This window comes from Arachis ipaensis, chromosome B6, assembly GCF_059453495.1.
Source record: "Arachis ipaensis isolate K30076 ecotype BB chromosome B6, ASM5945349v1, whole genome shotgun sequence".
NCBI classification, from domain to species: domain Eukaryota; kingdom Viridiplantae; phylum Streptophyta; class Magnoliopsida; order Fabales; family Fabaceae; genus Arachis; species Arachis ipaensis.
In genome coordinates, this window is record NC_142441.1 from 92,795,587 (window position 1) to 92,811,250 (window position 15,664).

Here is a 15,664-nt window from a genome sequence, read left to right on the forward strand (position 1 = left end):
ATCATACTACAAACTCATGAATGTACTCCATAGTGTGAACTCCACTCTGGTCTTTTGAAACATAAACATTCTCTCCATTTGATTAAAAGGGACAAGCATACAAGTAAGTAAATTAGGGATGCAGTGACATAAAGACTAGTGCACATAGACCTATTCAGAACTTAAAAGACAGAATTTAAAAAGGGTTCAACTACGAGTAACTACAAATCAAAAGTGCATTCGGACTTCCAACTTTCAACAATTCTGAGTACAATGGAATTAAGTAACAATACAACCTTCGGGTGATGATTTCTGGTTGCCCCTCTCTCTTTGTCATCATCCTAGTTTTTGCTACCTCGCTTCTTTGGGTGGAGGTGCACCATTTCCTCATAAGATTCCTGCAAGGTTACTGGAAGTTGCCTGTTCCCAAAGCACTTGAGACATAGTTAGCTTGCATGTATGCTGGTGCTTTTTGAACTCAATTTGGTGTGTGAACACCAAACTTAGTTCCTTGCCCAGTGCAAACATTGCACATATGCAGAGAACCTCATATCTTATTGTCAACAAAGCAATGATCACCTATAGTCTAACTACATCTAAGTGGTTTCTCTTGATTGGATGGAGCTAGCAATGTTCTTTTGGAGTGGAGTGTAATTCTAACCAATGTCCTTTGGTGGAACACCAAACTTAGAATTTCACCATCACTCTTGGATTGTTCTGGTGTGGAACACCAAACTTAGCTCCTTACAATACAGGGGAAACCACTTGTGATTTTTTATTGAAATAAAGATGAAAGTGAAACTACCTGAGGTTGGGTTGCCTCCCAACAGAGCGCTCTTTTATCGTCGCTAGCTCGACGAGTCCTTAATTACTTGAGATGGTACTTTACTCTGGGGCTTTCCCCCATGTTGCCCAGATAATGCTTGAGTCTTTGTCCATTCACTGTAAAAGTCCTCTCTGAACCTTCATCTGTGATTTCGATGTGGCCATATGGTGATACTTTCATAACCATGAAAGGTCCGAACCACCTTGACTTGAGTTTTCCTGGGAACAGCTTTAATTTAGAATTGTAAAGGAGTACTCGCTGCCCCTTTTCGAAACTCCTGGGCGCAAGATGCATGTCATGTTTTCTCTTTGCCTTCTCTTTATACATCTTAGTATTTTCATAGGCTTGTGACCTGAATTTCTCCATCTCTTGCAGCTGCAAGATCCTTTTTGCACCAGCAGCAATGCTGTCAAAATTTAGTATCTTGTTAGCCCAGAGAGCTTTGTGTTCCAGCTCCAGTGGTAAATGACAAGCCTTCCCATAGACCAGTTGATATGGAGACATTCCAAGTAGAGTTTTGAATGCTGTTCTGTATGCCCAAAGAGCATCATCCAGCTTCTTCGACCAATCCTTTCTAGATGCACCCACAGTCTTTTCCAGGATCCTCTTCAGCTCTCTGTTGGATATCTCAGTTTGCCCACTTGTTTGAGGTTGGTAAGGTGTGGCTACTTTGTGTTTTACCCCATATCGTAGGAGGAGAGCTTCTAGTGGTTTGTTACAAAAGTGGCTCCCTGCATCACTGATGAGGGCTCTTGGGACTCTAAAACGGCTAAAGATATTCTTCCTGAGGAAGTTCATGACTACCTTGTTATCATTAGTTGGGGTTGCAATAGCCTCTACCCACTTGGAAATATAATCCACTGCTACCAGGATGTACTTGTTTGCATATGAGGTTGGGAATGGTCCCATGAAATCTATTCCCCACACATCAAACAGTTCCAGTTCCAAGATGAAATTTTGTGGCATGGCGTTTCTTTTGGGTAAGTTTCCAGATCTTTGGCATTCATTGCAGCTTTTTACTAGTTCCTTGGCATCCTTGAAAAGAGTGGGCCAAAAGAATCCGCTTTGTAACACCTTTGCTGCAGTTCTGTCCCCTCCAAAGTGCCTGCCATAACATGAATCGTGGCAATTCCACAGGACTTCTCTTCCCTCTTCTTCCGAAACACATCTTCTAAGGATTCCATCTGAACATTTCTTGAAGAGATATGGCTCGTCCCAGACAAAGTATTTTGCATCATTCATGAGCTTCTTTTTTTGATGTTTATTGATCCCTGGGGGTAATGCCCCAGTTGCCTTGAAATTTGCAATATCTGCAAACCATGGTGCTTTGTGAACTGTCATCAACTGCTCATCAGGGAAGAGCTCGTTCACATTTGTATCATTTCCTCCACCTTGATCATGAGGGATTCTGGATAGGTGATCTGCCACCTTGTTCTCCACTCCTTTCTCGTCTCTGATTTCAATATCAAATTCCTGCAACAGTAATATCCACCTTATTAGTCTTGGCTTTCATTCTTGCTTAGCAAACAAATATTTAAGTGCTGTGTGATCTGTAAAGACAATCACTTTAGCACCAATGAGGTATGATCTAAATTTGTCGAATGCAAAAACTATTGCTAGCAACTCCTTTTCAGTAGCGGTATAATTTCTTTGAGTTTCATTAAGGACTTTGCTAGCATAGTATATCACACGAACTAAGTTATCTTTCCTTTGTCCTAACACTGCCCCAACTGCAAAATCAGATGTATCACACATCAATTCAAATGGTAGGTTCCAATCAGGTGGGGAAATGATAGGAGCAGAGGATAACCTCATTTTCAAATGTGCAAATGCTAGCATGCATGTTTCATCAAAGATAAATGGTGTATCAGATACAAGGAGATTGCTTAAGGGCTTGGCTATCTTTGAAAAATTTTTAATGAACCTTCTGTAAAAACCAGCATGCCCTAAAAAACTCCTAATTGCCTTGACATCACTGGGTGGGGGTAGTTTTTCAATAAGTTTTACTTTAGCTCTATCAACCTCAATGCCTTGGTGAGAGACCTTGTGACCAAGGACTATTCCTCCTGTCACCATGAAGTGGCATTTTTCCCAGTTCAAGACCAAATTGGTCTCTTGGCATCTTTTTAATACCAAGGCGAGGTGATGTAGGCAACTAGGAAAAGAATCTCCGAATACCGAGAAATCATCCATAAAAACTTCAATGAATTTTTCTATCATATCTGAAAAGATAGAAAGCATGCAGCATTGGAAAGTTGCAGGTGCATTACATAGCCCAAATGGCATGTGCCTATAGGCAAACACTCCATACGGACAAGTAAATGAGGTTTTCTCTTGGTCTCTGGGATCAACCACTATTTGGTTATATCCTGAATAACCGTCGAGAAAATAATAATATGCGTGCCCTGCAAGTCTTTCCAACATCTGATCCATGAATGGAAGGGGAAAATGGTCTTTTCGTGTAGCCTCATTGAGTTTTCTGTAGTCTACGCACATCCGCCATCCTGTGACGGTCCTTGTAGGTATGAGTTCGTTCTTCTCATTGGTAACCACAGTGATTCCTCCCTTCTTGGGCACAACATGTATGGGGCTAACCCAAGGGCTGTCCGAAATTGGGTATATGACCCCTCCTTGCCAATGCTTCATAACCTCTTTCTGTACCACTTCCTTCATGATTGGGTTCAGCCTTCTTTGGGATTGAATGGATGGCTTAGCATCATCTTCCAACAGTATTTTATGCATGTATATGGCTGAACTGATTCCCTTCAAGTCAGCAAGGGTCCATCCAATGGCATCCTTATGCTCCCGCAGCACCTTGAGTAGCTCGTCCTCTTGATCTTGACTGAGGGATGAATTTATGATCACTGGGTAGTTTTCATTTTCTCCTAGATATGCATATTTGAGAGTGGGTGGCAGTGCTTTGAGTTCAAGTTTGGGTGCTTCTGACTTTTCGTTCCCTTCCTTTGGTGCATCTGGTATATGTATTTCTGCTGTGGCCACCTTTTCACTTGCTTCAGATTCTTCCTCCACCAATCTCTCGTCCTCTTCAGGTTCTTCTTCTTCAAAATTCTCCTACACTTCATCCTCAAGTGCATCTAACCTCATGCATTCCCCCAATTGTTCTGGTGGGTAACTCATGGCCTTGAACACATTGAATGTCATCTTTTCATTGTGTAATCTCAGGGTGAGGTCACCCTTCTGAACATCAATGACAGCTCCAGCAGTGGCCAAGAATGGCCTTCCTAAGATGATGGAAGTCTTGGCGTCCTCCTGCATGTCCAGCACCACAAAATCTGCTGGAAATATGAAATCTCCCACTTTTACCAGCAAATCCTCTACTATCCCGTGAGGGAATTTGAACGATCGGTCTGCCAGTTGTAGGGACATTTTTGTTGGTTTAGCCTCCTCAATTTTCATCTTTCTCATCATAGCTACTGACATCAAATTGATGCTGGCCCCTAAGTCACAAAGAGCCTTCTCTACTGTGATTTCTCCTATAATACAAGGGATCTGAAAACTCCCAGGATCCTTCAGTTTCTGGGGTAGTTTATGCTGAATGATAGCACTACACTCTTCAGTTAGTATCACAGTCTCATTGTTCTTCCAGCTTCTCTTCTTAGTCATTAGCTCCTTCAAAAACTTGGCATAGAGTGGCATTTGTTCTATGGCTTCAGCAAAGGGTATGTTGATTTGTAGTTTCTTGAAGATTTCCAAAAATCTCAAGAACTGGTTGTCATCTTCCTTTTTCTTCAATAGCTGGGGATATGGAGCTCTTGAGATGTTCAGTTGTGGCATCCCTTTTTCTTTCTGCGGACTTGGCGTGGGAGGTTGAACTCCATCTTGCTCTTCTCCCTTTTCATTTGAGCCTTCTTCTTGTGGTTTTCGGGGCAGTTCCTTCAGTTCCTTCCCACTCCTAGGTGTGATAGCTTGACACTCCTCCCTTTTGCTTAAACTGGCATCGTAGCAAAGGTTGTGGTTAGGAAGTTGCTTAAATAGATAGCTAATTTGTGTCTCCAGTTTCTTGATGGCAGCATTTTGATTCTGCATGTTTGACTGCACTTCCTCTCTGAATGCTTTACTGTTTCGAATGTCTTTGCATACTCCTTCAATTAAGGTTTCGATCTTAGAGAGCTTGTCATCAATTGATGGGTGATTCGGAGCAGATGTGCTGTTTTGGTTTTGATAAGCGTGTGGAGAAGTATTGTTGTGGGGGTGTTGAGATGTCCTCTGTGTGAATTGCTAGTGAGCTACATTGTTGTTGGAGTTATAACATCTCTGGTCTTGGTTTTGATCTTGCTCACTTCTCTACCCAAAGTTTGGGTGGTTTCTCCATCCAGGGTTATAGGTCTTGGAGTATGGATCATAGTTTTTCCTTGGTGAATTCTCAATGTAGTTGGCTTGCTCCTGACTACCCTCTGCTTCTTCATTCACTCCTTCTTGGGTTGTTGACGAAGTGGAGATTACTGCTACTTGGTTCATCTCCATCTTCTTGGTGAGGTCAGCCAGCTGCTGGGTAATGAGCTTGTTTTGGGCCAACAGAGCATCTACATTGTTTAGCTCCATTACTCCTCTTGTGTTCCCTCTTTCGGAAGCATAGAAGTAGTCGTTCTCTGCTACTGTTTCAATAACATCTATGGCTTCCTCAATAGTCTTCTTCTTGTTCAAAGATCCTCCGGATGAATGGTCTACGGCCTTCTTTGACTCATAAGAGAGCCCTTCATAGAAAATGTGCAGCTGCACCCATTCGTTGAACATATCTGGTGGGCACCTCTTTGTTAGGTCTTTAAACCTCTCCCATGCTTCATATAGAGTCTCACCATCTTGTTGCCTGAAAGTTTGGACCTCAGCTTTCAGCCTATTGATTCGTTGAGGAGGGTAAAATCTTGCTAAGAATTTGTTCACCACGTCTTCCCAAGTTGTCAAGCTTTCCCATGGGAAAGATTCCAACCACTTGGCTGCTTTGTCCCTAAGTGAGAATGGAAATAAGAGCAGTCTATAGGCGTCAGGATGAACACCATTAGACTTCACTGTGTCACATATTCTCAGGAAGGTGGTTAAATGTTGATTGGGGTCTTCTTGAACACCTCCTCCAAATGAACAGTTGTTCTGAACAAGGGTGATGAGCTGTGGTTTGAGTTCAAAGTTGTTGGCATGGATTGTTGGCTTTTGGATGCTACTTCCACAATTGCCTGGGTTTGGATTGATGTAAGAGCCCAAAACTCTTCTATCCTCCCCAGCATGATTTGCTCTACCTCCTCCCCCATGGTTGTGATCTTCTTCTTCATGATGGTTTTCCATGTTGTCTTCCATGTTTGGTTCAAAGAATTCCTCTTCTTCCTCAGCACTAACCACTTTCTTTCATCTTGCCTCCCTCCTTAATCTAAGAAAGGTCCTCTCAGGTTTAGAATCAAAGGAAGTTGAAGCCCCGCTTCTTCTCCCTGTCATACAACCATCAAGTGCAAGCAAGAAAAGATAGATGCAGAAAGTATTTTTGTCAGAATTACTGTTAGTTGTGGGTGATGCAATATATCAAACAGTTAGTGGATTAGCAAACAGAATTGAAAATAACAAAAAAAAAACAAAAGAGTAGAAGGGGAAGGGAAGAAGTTTAACTAAAATAGAAGGTAAATCACTCAAACAAAAAATGAAATTCACAAAATAAAAATGCTCAATCTAGTGATCTTCCCATTTAATCATTGTTGATGCACAATCAATCCCGGGCAACGGCGCCATAAACTTGATGCGGGTGGAAACTGTCTCTCAATAAATTTCCTTCGGCAAGTGTACCGAATTTGTCGTCAAGTAAAAACTCACAATAGAGTGAGGTCGAATCCCACAGGGATTGATTGATCAAGCAACTTTAATTAGAAGAATGTTCTAGTTGAGCAAATCCAGAATTTGGGTTGAGAGTTGCAGAAAACAAAATGGCGGGAATGTAAATAACAGAAAAGTAAATGCTAGAATTAAAGGACTGGAAATAAATGACTGAAAATAAATTGCAGAATTGTAAATGGGAATGGGGGATTTGCTCATAAAAGTAAATGGCAGAAATTAAAGAGAATGGGTAAGATCAGAGATGGGGAGTTCATTGGGCTTAGGAGATGTTGCAATTCTCCGGATCAAGATCATTTTCATCTCTTCCTCAATCAATGCACTCATTGATCTCCTTGGCAATCTTAATTGATTGAATTACAATTTCTTGCAATTCAATCTCTCAAATATTGATCAATAGCCAATTCCTTGGTCAATTGCTCATGAGAAGAGATGAAGTATGGTCACTGATTATACTACATGCATTTCCCAAATCAAGTATTGAGAGGGTTATAGTCACATACCCATCTAAACCCAATTTGGTCCAGCATGAGAAAGCATTTCTAGCTTGATCTCTTCATTCCTCTTTCAAGGTTCAGAAGAGATCCAAGTTTGAATAGCTTCTTTTCCAAGATAACTACTCAATTGGATGAAGATCGAAAGCTTTCAAGTAAAATCAAGAGAAAAGATAGAAGAAGAATAATGAAAATTAGTATTGATCCATCAAATTACAACAGAGCTCCCTAACCCAATGAAAGGGGTTTAGTTGTTCATAGCTCTAGAAAATGAAAACAAAGATGGAGAATACATCATAAAACTAGAAGAATGCAGAGAAGGTAAAATACAGAGAGTAGTTCTCTTTTCCAACTTTCCAGAACTCCTTCAACAATTCAAAGCTACTCCTATATATACTACTTCTCTCAGCTTCTAGTTGGCTCTTCAAGTCTTGGGCCTTTGGATCTTGAGTTTGAAGCAGTTCTCTTCTTCATTTGGGCTTAGCTTTACTTGCAGAGAGAAAATGTGAAGTGGGCAGAGACTTTAGCTCAGGACGTTAGGGGTGTTAACGTTTAGTGAAAATATGAGTTCGAGAACATTAGTGACAATCAACTTTCTCACTAACGTTCCTAAGTAAAGCCACGTTAACTTCAACGTTAGTGGCACAAACGTTGCCACTAACGTTGCCTCTAAGTCCTTCGCACACGTTATTGAGACTTAACATTCCCAATAACTTTGAAAAGCCCTCTTTGTTCCCACGTTAGAGCCCACGTTAACTTAGTTAACGTGGCTCTTTAACGTGGGCTTGCCATCCTTCAAGAACGTTAGTGACGCTCAACATTGTCACTAACGTTCCAAGGTGCCCCTATGTCTCACGTTAGAGTCCACGTTAACTAGGTTAACGTGGCTTCTAACGTGGCCATGCTTAGCCATCCCCACGTTAGTGACAATGTTGAGTGTCACTAACATTGGCCATTCTTTCACTCATCAACGTTAGCTTCCACGTTAACTAAGTTAATGTGGAAGAGCTTCCACGTTAACTAAGTTAATGTGGAAGTTAACGTGGCTCCTTGGGGGGTTGTGTGGTTGCTTCCAACGTTAGTGACAATGTTGGGTGTCACTAACGTTGTCGACCATGCTTGCTTCTTACGTTAGCTCCCATGTTAACCAAGTTACCGTGGGAGTTAACATGGTATGTTTCTCCTTAGGCCAACGTTAGTGACAATGTTGAATGTCACTAACGTTGGCGTTTCTCCCCCTTTCTAACGTTAGAGGCCACGTTAACTAAGTTAACGTGGACTCTAACGTGGCCACTTATGAGCATTTGCCAACGTTAGTGACAATGTTAAGTGTCACTAACATTGGCTCAACTTCCCTTCTCCACGTTAGAGTTGTCCTTAATTAGTTAACGTGACTCTTAACGTGGTCAATGATGGCTTTGAGAGCGTTATTGGCAATCACTTTTCTCATTAACTTTGCAAGTTACCTCCCATTCCTTGCTTCCTTTGGTCCTGAAATCAAGCAATAGAGCGCATCAAAGTTCTAGTCCAAGTCATGGGTAATGCAACATACAATTTGTCACTAAACTTATGCAAAATCCTCATGAAATAATGTAAAATGCACAATGTATGCTTGAATCAAGGTGTAAGTGAATATCTACCCAAAACTAGCTTATTTCCTAAGGAAATGGATGAAACTAACCTAAAAACAGTAAAGAAAAGGTCAGTGAAACTGGCCAAGATGCCCTGACATCAAGTAACCGAAGGTAGAGTTCTTGGGCACCATATCTCAAGCAAAGGCATAGAAGTTAACAAGAAAAAAGTGGAGGTGCTTTGGGCCAAAGGCAAGAGAGGCTTTTGCATGTTTTACTATGCAAGCAGGGTACTTAATGAGGCTCAAAGGAATTATGCCACCACAGAGAAAGAGTTACGAGCTATTGTCTTTTTATTTGATAAATTTAGATCCTATTTAGTTAGTTCAAAGGTTATTGTTTACACTGATCACTTTGCTCTTAAGTACCTTTTTTGACTAAGCAGGATTCTAAGCCATGGTTGATTAGATGGGTGCTTTTTCTACAAGAGTTTCACATTGAAATTAGGGACCGGAAGAGCTCTGAAAATCAAGTGGCAGATCACCTCTCTAGATTTGAACCATTGGAGGCTCAAAATAATCTACCCCCTTGTTTGAGGAATTCCCTGATGAGCAACTTTTTGTGCTTCACAAGACACCATGGTTTGCGGACATGGCCATTTACAAAGTTGGGAGGATAGTACCAAAGGAATTTACCAAGCAACAATTCAAAAAGCTACATCATGATGCTAGGTACTTCTTTTATCATGATCCTTACTTGTTTAATCGGTGCTCGAATGGCATAATCCAGAGGTGTGTTTCGGAGGAAGAGACTCAAGACGTTCTTTGGCATTGTCATGGGTCTGAGTATGGTGGGCACTTTGGTGTAGAAAGGACAACAACAAAAGTCCTTTAATGTGATTTCTATTAGCCCACCATCTTCAAAGATGCACAAGAATTTTTGATAAATTGTGATGCATGCCAAAGGGCTGGGAGCTTACCAAAGAAGAATGAATTACCTCAAAACCCCATCCTAAAAGTAGAGTTGTTTGATGTATAGGGCATATACTTCATGGGACCATTCCCTTCCTCTTACTCAAACAACTACATTTTGGTGGCCGTTGACTATATTTCCAAGTGGGTGGAGGCTATTCCTTTGCCTACTAATAATGATAAAGTGGTGCTTAGCTTCCTTAAGAAGCACATCTTTAGTAGATTTGATGTTCTAAGGGCATTGATAAGTGATGGTGGTAGCCACTTTTTAACAAACAACTAGACACACTCCTCCAAAAATATGGAATTAAACACAAAGTGGCCACTCCATATCATCCTCAAACCAGTAGCCAAGTGGAGATTTCCAATAGAGAACTCAAGAGAATATTGGACAAGACTGTGGGATCTTCAAGAAAGCACTGAGCAAGGAAGCTTGATAATGCTCTCTAGGCTTATCGAACAACCTTCAAGACCCCTATTGGAATGTCACCATACCAACTTGTCTATGGTAAGGCTTGTCACTTACCCGTGGAATTGGAACATAGAGCATATTGGGTAACAAAGTTTCTAAACTTTGATGCCAAGGCTGTTGGGGAAAAGCAGCTGCTCCAGTGATGAGCGGATAATTTATACCCTTTTTAGCATTGTTTTTACATAGCTTTTAGTATGTTTTAGTTACTTTTTATTATACTTTTATTAGTTTTTATGCAAAAATTACATTTCTGGAATTTACTATGAGTTTGTGTGTTTTTCTATAATTTTAGGTATTTTCTGGCTAAAAAATTGAGAGACCTGAGCAAAAATCTGATTCAGAGGCTGAAAAAAGACTGCAGATGCTGTTGGATTCTGACCCTCCTGCACTCGAAATGGATTTCCAGGAGTTAAAGAAGCCCAATTGGCGTGCTCTTAATTGCGTTGGAAAGTAGACATCTTGGACTTTCCAGAAATGTATAATAGTCTATACTTTGCCCGATATTTTATGGCCCAAATTGGCGTTTAAACGCCCACCAAATACCCTTTTATGGAGTAAAACGCCGGAACTGGCACCAGAACTGGAGTTTAACGCCCAAACTGGCACCCAAGCTGGCGTTTAACTCCAAGAGTGGCCTATTCACGTGAAAGCTTCAATACTCAGCCCAAGCACACACCAAGTGGGCCCCGAAAGTGGATTTCTGCGCTATCTGCACTTAGTTATTCATTTTATGTAATCTCTAGTAACTGGTTTAGTACAAATAGCACTTTTTACTATTGTGTTAGAGGATTATGATATTATCATCCTTGGACTTGGAGGCTGGCCACACGGCCATGCCTAGACTATTTTCTTTTATGTATTTTCTACATTGGAGTTTCTACACCTCATAGATTAAGGTGTGGAGCTCTGCTGTTCTTCATGAATTAATGCAAGTACTATTATTTTTCCTTCAATTCATGCCTACTTCTTCTCCAAGATATACTCTTGTACTTAATTCAGTTAAGTCAGAATGAAGGGGTGACCCGTGACAATCATCTACTATCTTCGTTACTCGCTTAGCCAAGATCCGCGTGCCTGACAACCACAAAGCGGTCTACATGATGTTCAACGTAGTCATTGGATGACAGCTGGAGTATATTCTCTTGGGTTTCTAATACACAGACCAAGTCCGTGAGATTAGGATCTTCGTGGTATAGGCTAGAACCATTGGTAGCCATTCCTGAGATCCGGAAAGTCTAAACCTTGTCTGTGGTATTCCGAGTAGGATCTGGGAAGGGATGACTGTGACGAGCTTCAAACTTGCGAATGTTAGGCGCAATGACAGTGTGCAAAAGGACAAGGGTCCTATTCCGACGCTAGTGAGAACCGACAGATGATTAGCCGTGCGGTAGCTGTACCTGGTATTTTTCATCTGAGACGAAAAATCTGACAGTTGATTAGCCGTGCAGAAACCGTACCTGTTATTTTTCATCCGAGAGGATCATACAGCTTGCCATGGAAGGGAGCATGCATGGTTGGAAGAACACAATAGGAAAGAAGAGGTTCAGAAGCAACAAAGCATCTCCAGACGCTTATCTGAAATTCCCACCAATGAATTACATAAGTATCTTTATTTTATTTTATGTTTTATTTATCTTTTAATTATCAAAACCTCATAACCATTTGAATCCGCCTAACTGAGATTTACAAGATGACCATAGCTTTCTTCAAGCCGACAATCTCCGTGGGATCGACTCTTACTCACGTAAGGTATTACTTGGACGACCCAGTGCACTTGCTGGTTAGTTGTGCGGAGTTGTGAAAAGTATGAATCACAATTTCGTGCACCAAGTTTTTGGCGCCGTTGCCGGGGATTGTTCGAGTTTGGACAACCGATGGTTCATCTTGTTGCTTAAATTGGGTAATTTTATTTTATGTTTAAGATTTTTATTTCTATTTTTGAAAAAAAATGTTCTTCAGAATTTTTAAGAATGCATTCTAGAGCTTCATGAGATATGTTGAAACTTGGCTGGCTGTTAAGCCATGTCTAATCTTTTGGACCGAGGTTTCCACTTTCCAATTTTCCATTGTAGAAATGACATGTTTGTAATTGATATGCTAAAGCTTGGCTGGCCAGTTGGCCATGTCTAATTCTATTGGACCGAAGCTTTAGACTAACATTGCACGAATCCTGGAATTCTTATTAAAAATTTTGAATTTCTTTATTTTCTTTTTCCAAAATAATTTTCGAAAAATACAAAAAAATTAATAAAATCATAAAACCAAAAATATTTTATGTTTCTTGTTTGAGTCTTGTGTCAAATTTTAAGTTTGGTGTCAATTGTATGTTTTTAATTTTTCTTGAACTTTCGAAAATTCATGCATTGTGTTCTTCTTTGATCTTCAAGTTGTTCTTGATGATTTTCCTTGTTTGATCTTCAATTTTTCTTGTTTTGTGTCTTTTCTTGTTTCTCATATGCATTTTCGAATTAATAGTGTCTAAGGTTTAAAAATTTCTATGTTTGGTGTCTTGCATGTGTTTCTTTTCTTAAAAATTTTCAAAAATATCTTCTTGATGTTCATCTTGATCTTCAAAGTGTTCTCGGTGTTCATCTTGACATTCAAAGTGTTCTTGCATGCATTAATTGTTTTGATCTTAAATTTTTATGTTTTGTTTCATTTTTGTGTTTTTGTCTCTCATCATTAAAAATTCAAAAATCAAAAAAATATCTTTCCCTTATTTCACTCATAAATTTCGAAATTTTGAATTGATTTAGTCAAAAAATTTTAAAATTTAGTTGTTTCTTGTTAGTCAAGTCAAAATTTCAATTTGAAAATTCTATCTTTTCAAATCTTTTTCAAAAAATTAAATCTTTTTCATTTTTCTTTCCTGTTTTTGAAAATTTTAAAATTGATTTTCAAAATCTTTTTCTTACTTTTTATTTCATATTTTCGAATTTATTACCAACATTTAATATTCTTATTCAAAAACTTTAAGTTGTTACTTGCCTATTAAGAAAGGATCAATCTTTAAATTCTAGAATCATATCTTTTAGTTTCTTGTTAGTCAAGTAATCAACTTTAATTTTAAAAAAAAATCAAATCTTTTTAATTTTCTTTTCAAATCCTTTTCAAAATAGATTTCAATCATATCTTTTTCAAAACTTAATTTCAAATCTTTTTCTAACTTTTTATCTTTTCAAAATTGATTTTCAAATCTTTTTCAATTAACCACTTGACTTTTTGTTTGCTTTACTATTTCTTATTTTTTTTCAAAACCACCTAACTACTTTTCTCTCTCTCTAATTTTCGAAAATCACTAACCATTTTTTTTCAAAATTATTTTTAATTAACTAATTGTTTTGAATTCTAATTTTATTTTATTTCCCTTCTTAAATTTGAATTCTAACTAATAATTAAAATAAAAACAAAAATATTTTTCTTTTATTTTGAATTAAAATTCGAATACTCTCTCTTTCATCTCTTTCTATTTATTTATTTATTTACTAACACTTCTTCTCTTCTTAAAAATTCGAACCCTCTCCCTCTCTCTGTGTTCGAATTCTTCTTCTCCCTTCTTCATTCTATTTCTTCTATTCTTCTACTCATATAAAGGAATCTCTATACTGTGACATAGAGGATTCCTATTATTTTCTGCTCTCTTCTTTTTCATATGAGCAGGAACAAGGATAAGAACATTCTTGTTGAAGCTGATCCGGACCCTGAAAGGACTCTGAAGAGGAAGCTAAGAGAAGCTAAAGCACAAAACTCTGGAGAGGACCTAACAGAAATTTTCGAAAAAGAAGTAGTTATGGCAGCCGAAAATAACAACAATGGTGGAGATGCAAGGAAGATGCTTGCTGACTTTACTGCACCCACTTCTAACTTCTATGGAAGAAGCATCTCAATTCCTGCAATTGGAGCAAACAACTTTGAGCTTAAGCCTCAATTAGTTTCTTTAATGCAGCAGAATTGTAAGTTTTATGGACTTCTATTGGAAGATCCTCATCAGTTTTTAGCTGAATTCTTGCAAATCTGTGACACTGTTAAGACCAATGGGGTTAATCCTAAGGTCTACAGACTTATGCTTTTCCCTTTTGCTGTAAGAGACAGAGCTAGGACATGGTTGGACTCACAACCTAAAGAAAGCCTGAACTCTTGGGAAAAGTTGGTCTATGCTTTTTTGGCCAAATTCTTTCCATCTCAAAAGTTGAGCAAGCTTAGAGTGGAAGTCCAAACCTTCAGATAGAAAGAAGGTGAATCCCTCTATGAAGCTTGGGAAAGATACAAGCAATTGATCAGAAGGTGTCCTTTTGACATGCTTTCAGAATGGAGCATCTTATGTATATTCTATGATGGTCTGTCTGAATTATCCAAAATGTCATTGAATCACTCTACCGGTGGATCTCTTCATCTGAAGAAGATGCCTGCAGAAGCCCAGGAACTCATTGAAATGGTTGCAAAAAACTAATTCATGTACACTTCTGAAAGAAATCCTGTGAATAATGGGACAACTCAGAAGAAAAGAGATCTTGAGATTGATACTCTGAATGCAATATTGGCTCAGAATAAAATATTGACTCAGCAAGTCAATATGATTTCTCAGAGTCTGACTGGAATGCAAGCTGCATCTGGCAGTACTAAAGAAGCTTCATCTAAAGAAGAAGCTTATGACCCTGAGAACCCTGCAATGGAAGAGGTGAATTACATGGGAGAATCCTATGGAAACACCTATAATCCTTCATGGAGAAATCATCCTAATTTCTCATGGAAGGATCAACAGAAGACTAATCAAGGCTTCAATAATAATGGTGGAAGAAATAGGTTTGGCAATAGCAAGCCTTTTCCATCATCTTCTGAGCAACAGACAGAGAATTCTAAGCAGAGCCACTCTGACTTAGCAACCATAATCTCTGATCTATGTAAGACCACTCACAGTTTCATGACTGAAACAAGGTCCTCCATTAGAAATTTGGAGGCACAAGTCAGTCAACTGAGTAAAAGAGTTACTGAAATCCCTCCTAGTACTCTCCCAAGCAATACAGAAGAGAATCCAAAAAGAGAATACAAGGCCATAAACACGTCCAACATGGCCGAACCTGTAGAGGAAGGAAAGGCAGTGATTTTCACTGAGGAAGACCTCAATGGACGTCCACTGGCCACTAAGGAGTTCCCTATTGGGGAACCAAAGGAATCTGAGACTCATACAGAGACCATAGAGATTTCACTGAACTTACTATTGCCATTCATGAGCTCTGATGAGTATTCTTCCTCTGAAGAGGATGAAGATATTACCGAAGAGCAAGTTGCTCAGTATCTAGGAGCAATCATAAAGCTAAATGCCAAGCTATTTAGTAATGAGACTTGGGAAGATGAACCTCCATTGCTCATCAATGAACTAAATACCTTGGTTCAACAGAACTTACCTCAGAAGAAATCGGATCCCGGAAAGTTCTTAATACCCTACACCATAGGCACCATGACCTTTAAGAAGGCTCTGTGTGACCTTGGTTCAAGTATAAACCTCATGCCACTCTTTG

The 15,664-nt window shown here is 39.2% G+C and overlaps 2 non-coding genes across 2 annotated transcripts; one reads left to right on the plus strand and one right to left on the minus strand.

Moving 5' to 3' along the window:
* The first annotated feature begins 5,555 nt into the window (after positions 1-5,555).
* On the plus strand, positions 5,556-5,662 carry LOC148561788 (small nucleolar RNA R71). Its single transcript, XR_015888126.1, has one exon. It is a non-coding gene; the product is annotated as a small nucleolar RNA R71 (small nucleolar RNA).
* Positions 5,663-14,340: 8,678 nt separating this feature from the next.
* LOC148561789 (small nucleolar RNA R71) lies at positions 14,341-14,448 on the minus strand. The gene has a single exon (XR_015888333.1). It is a non-coding gene; the product is annotated as a small nucleolar RNA R71 (small nucleolar RNA).
* Positions 14,449-15,664: the final 1,216 nt, after the last annotated feature.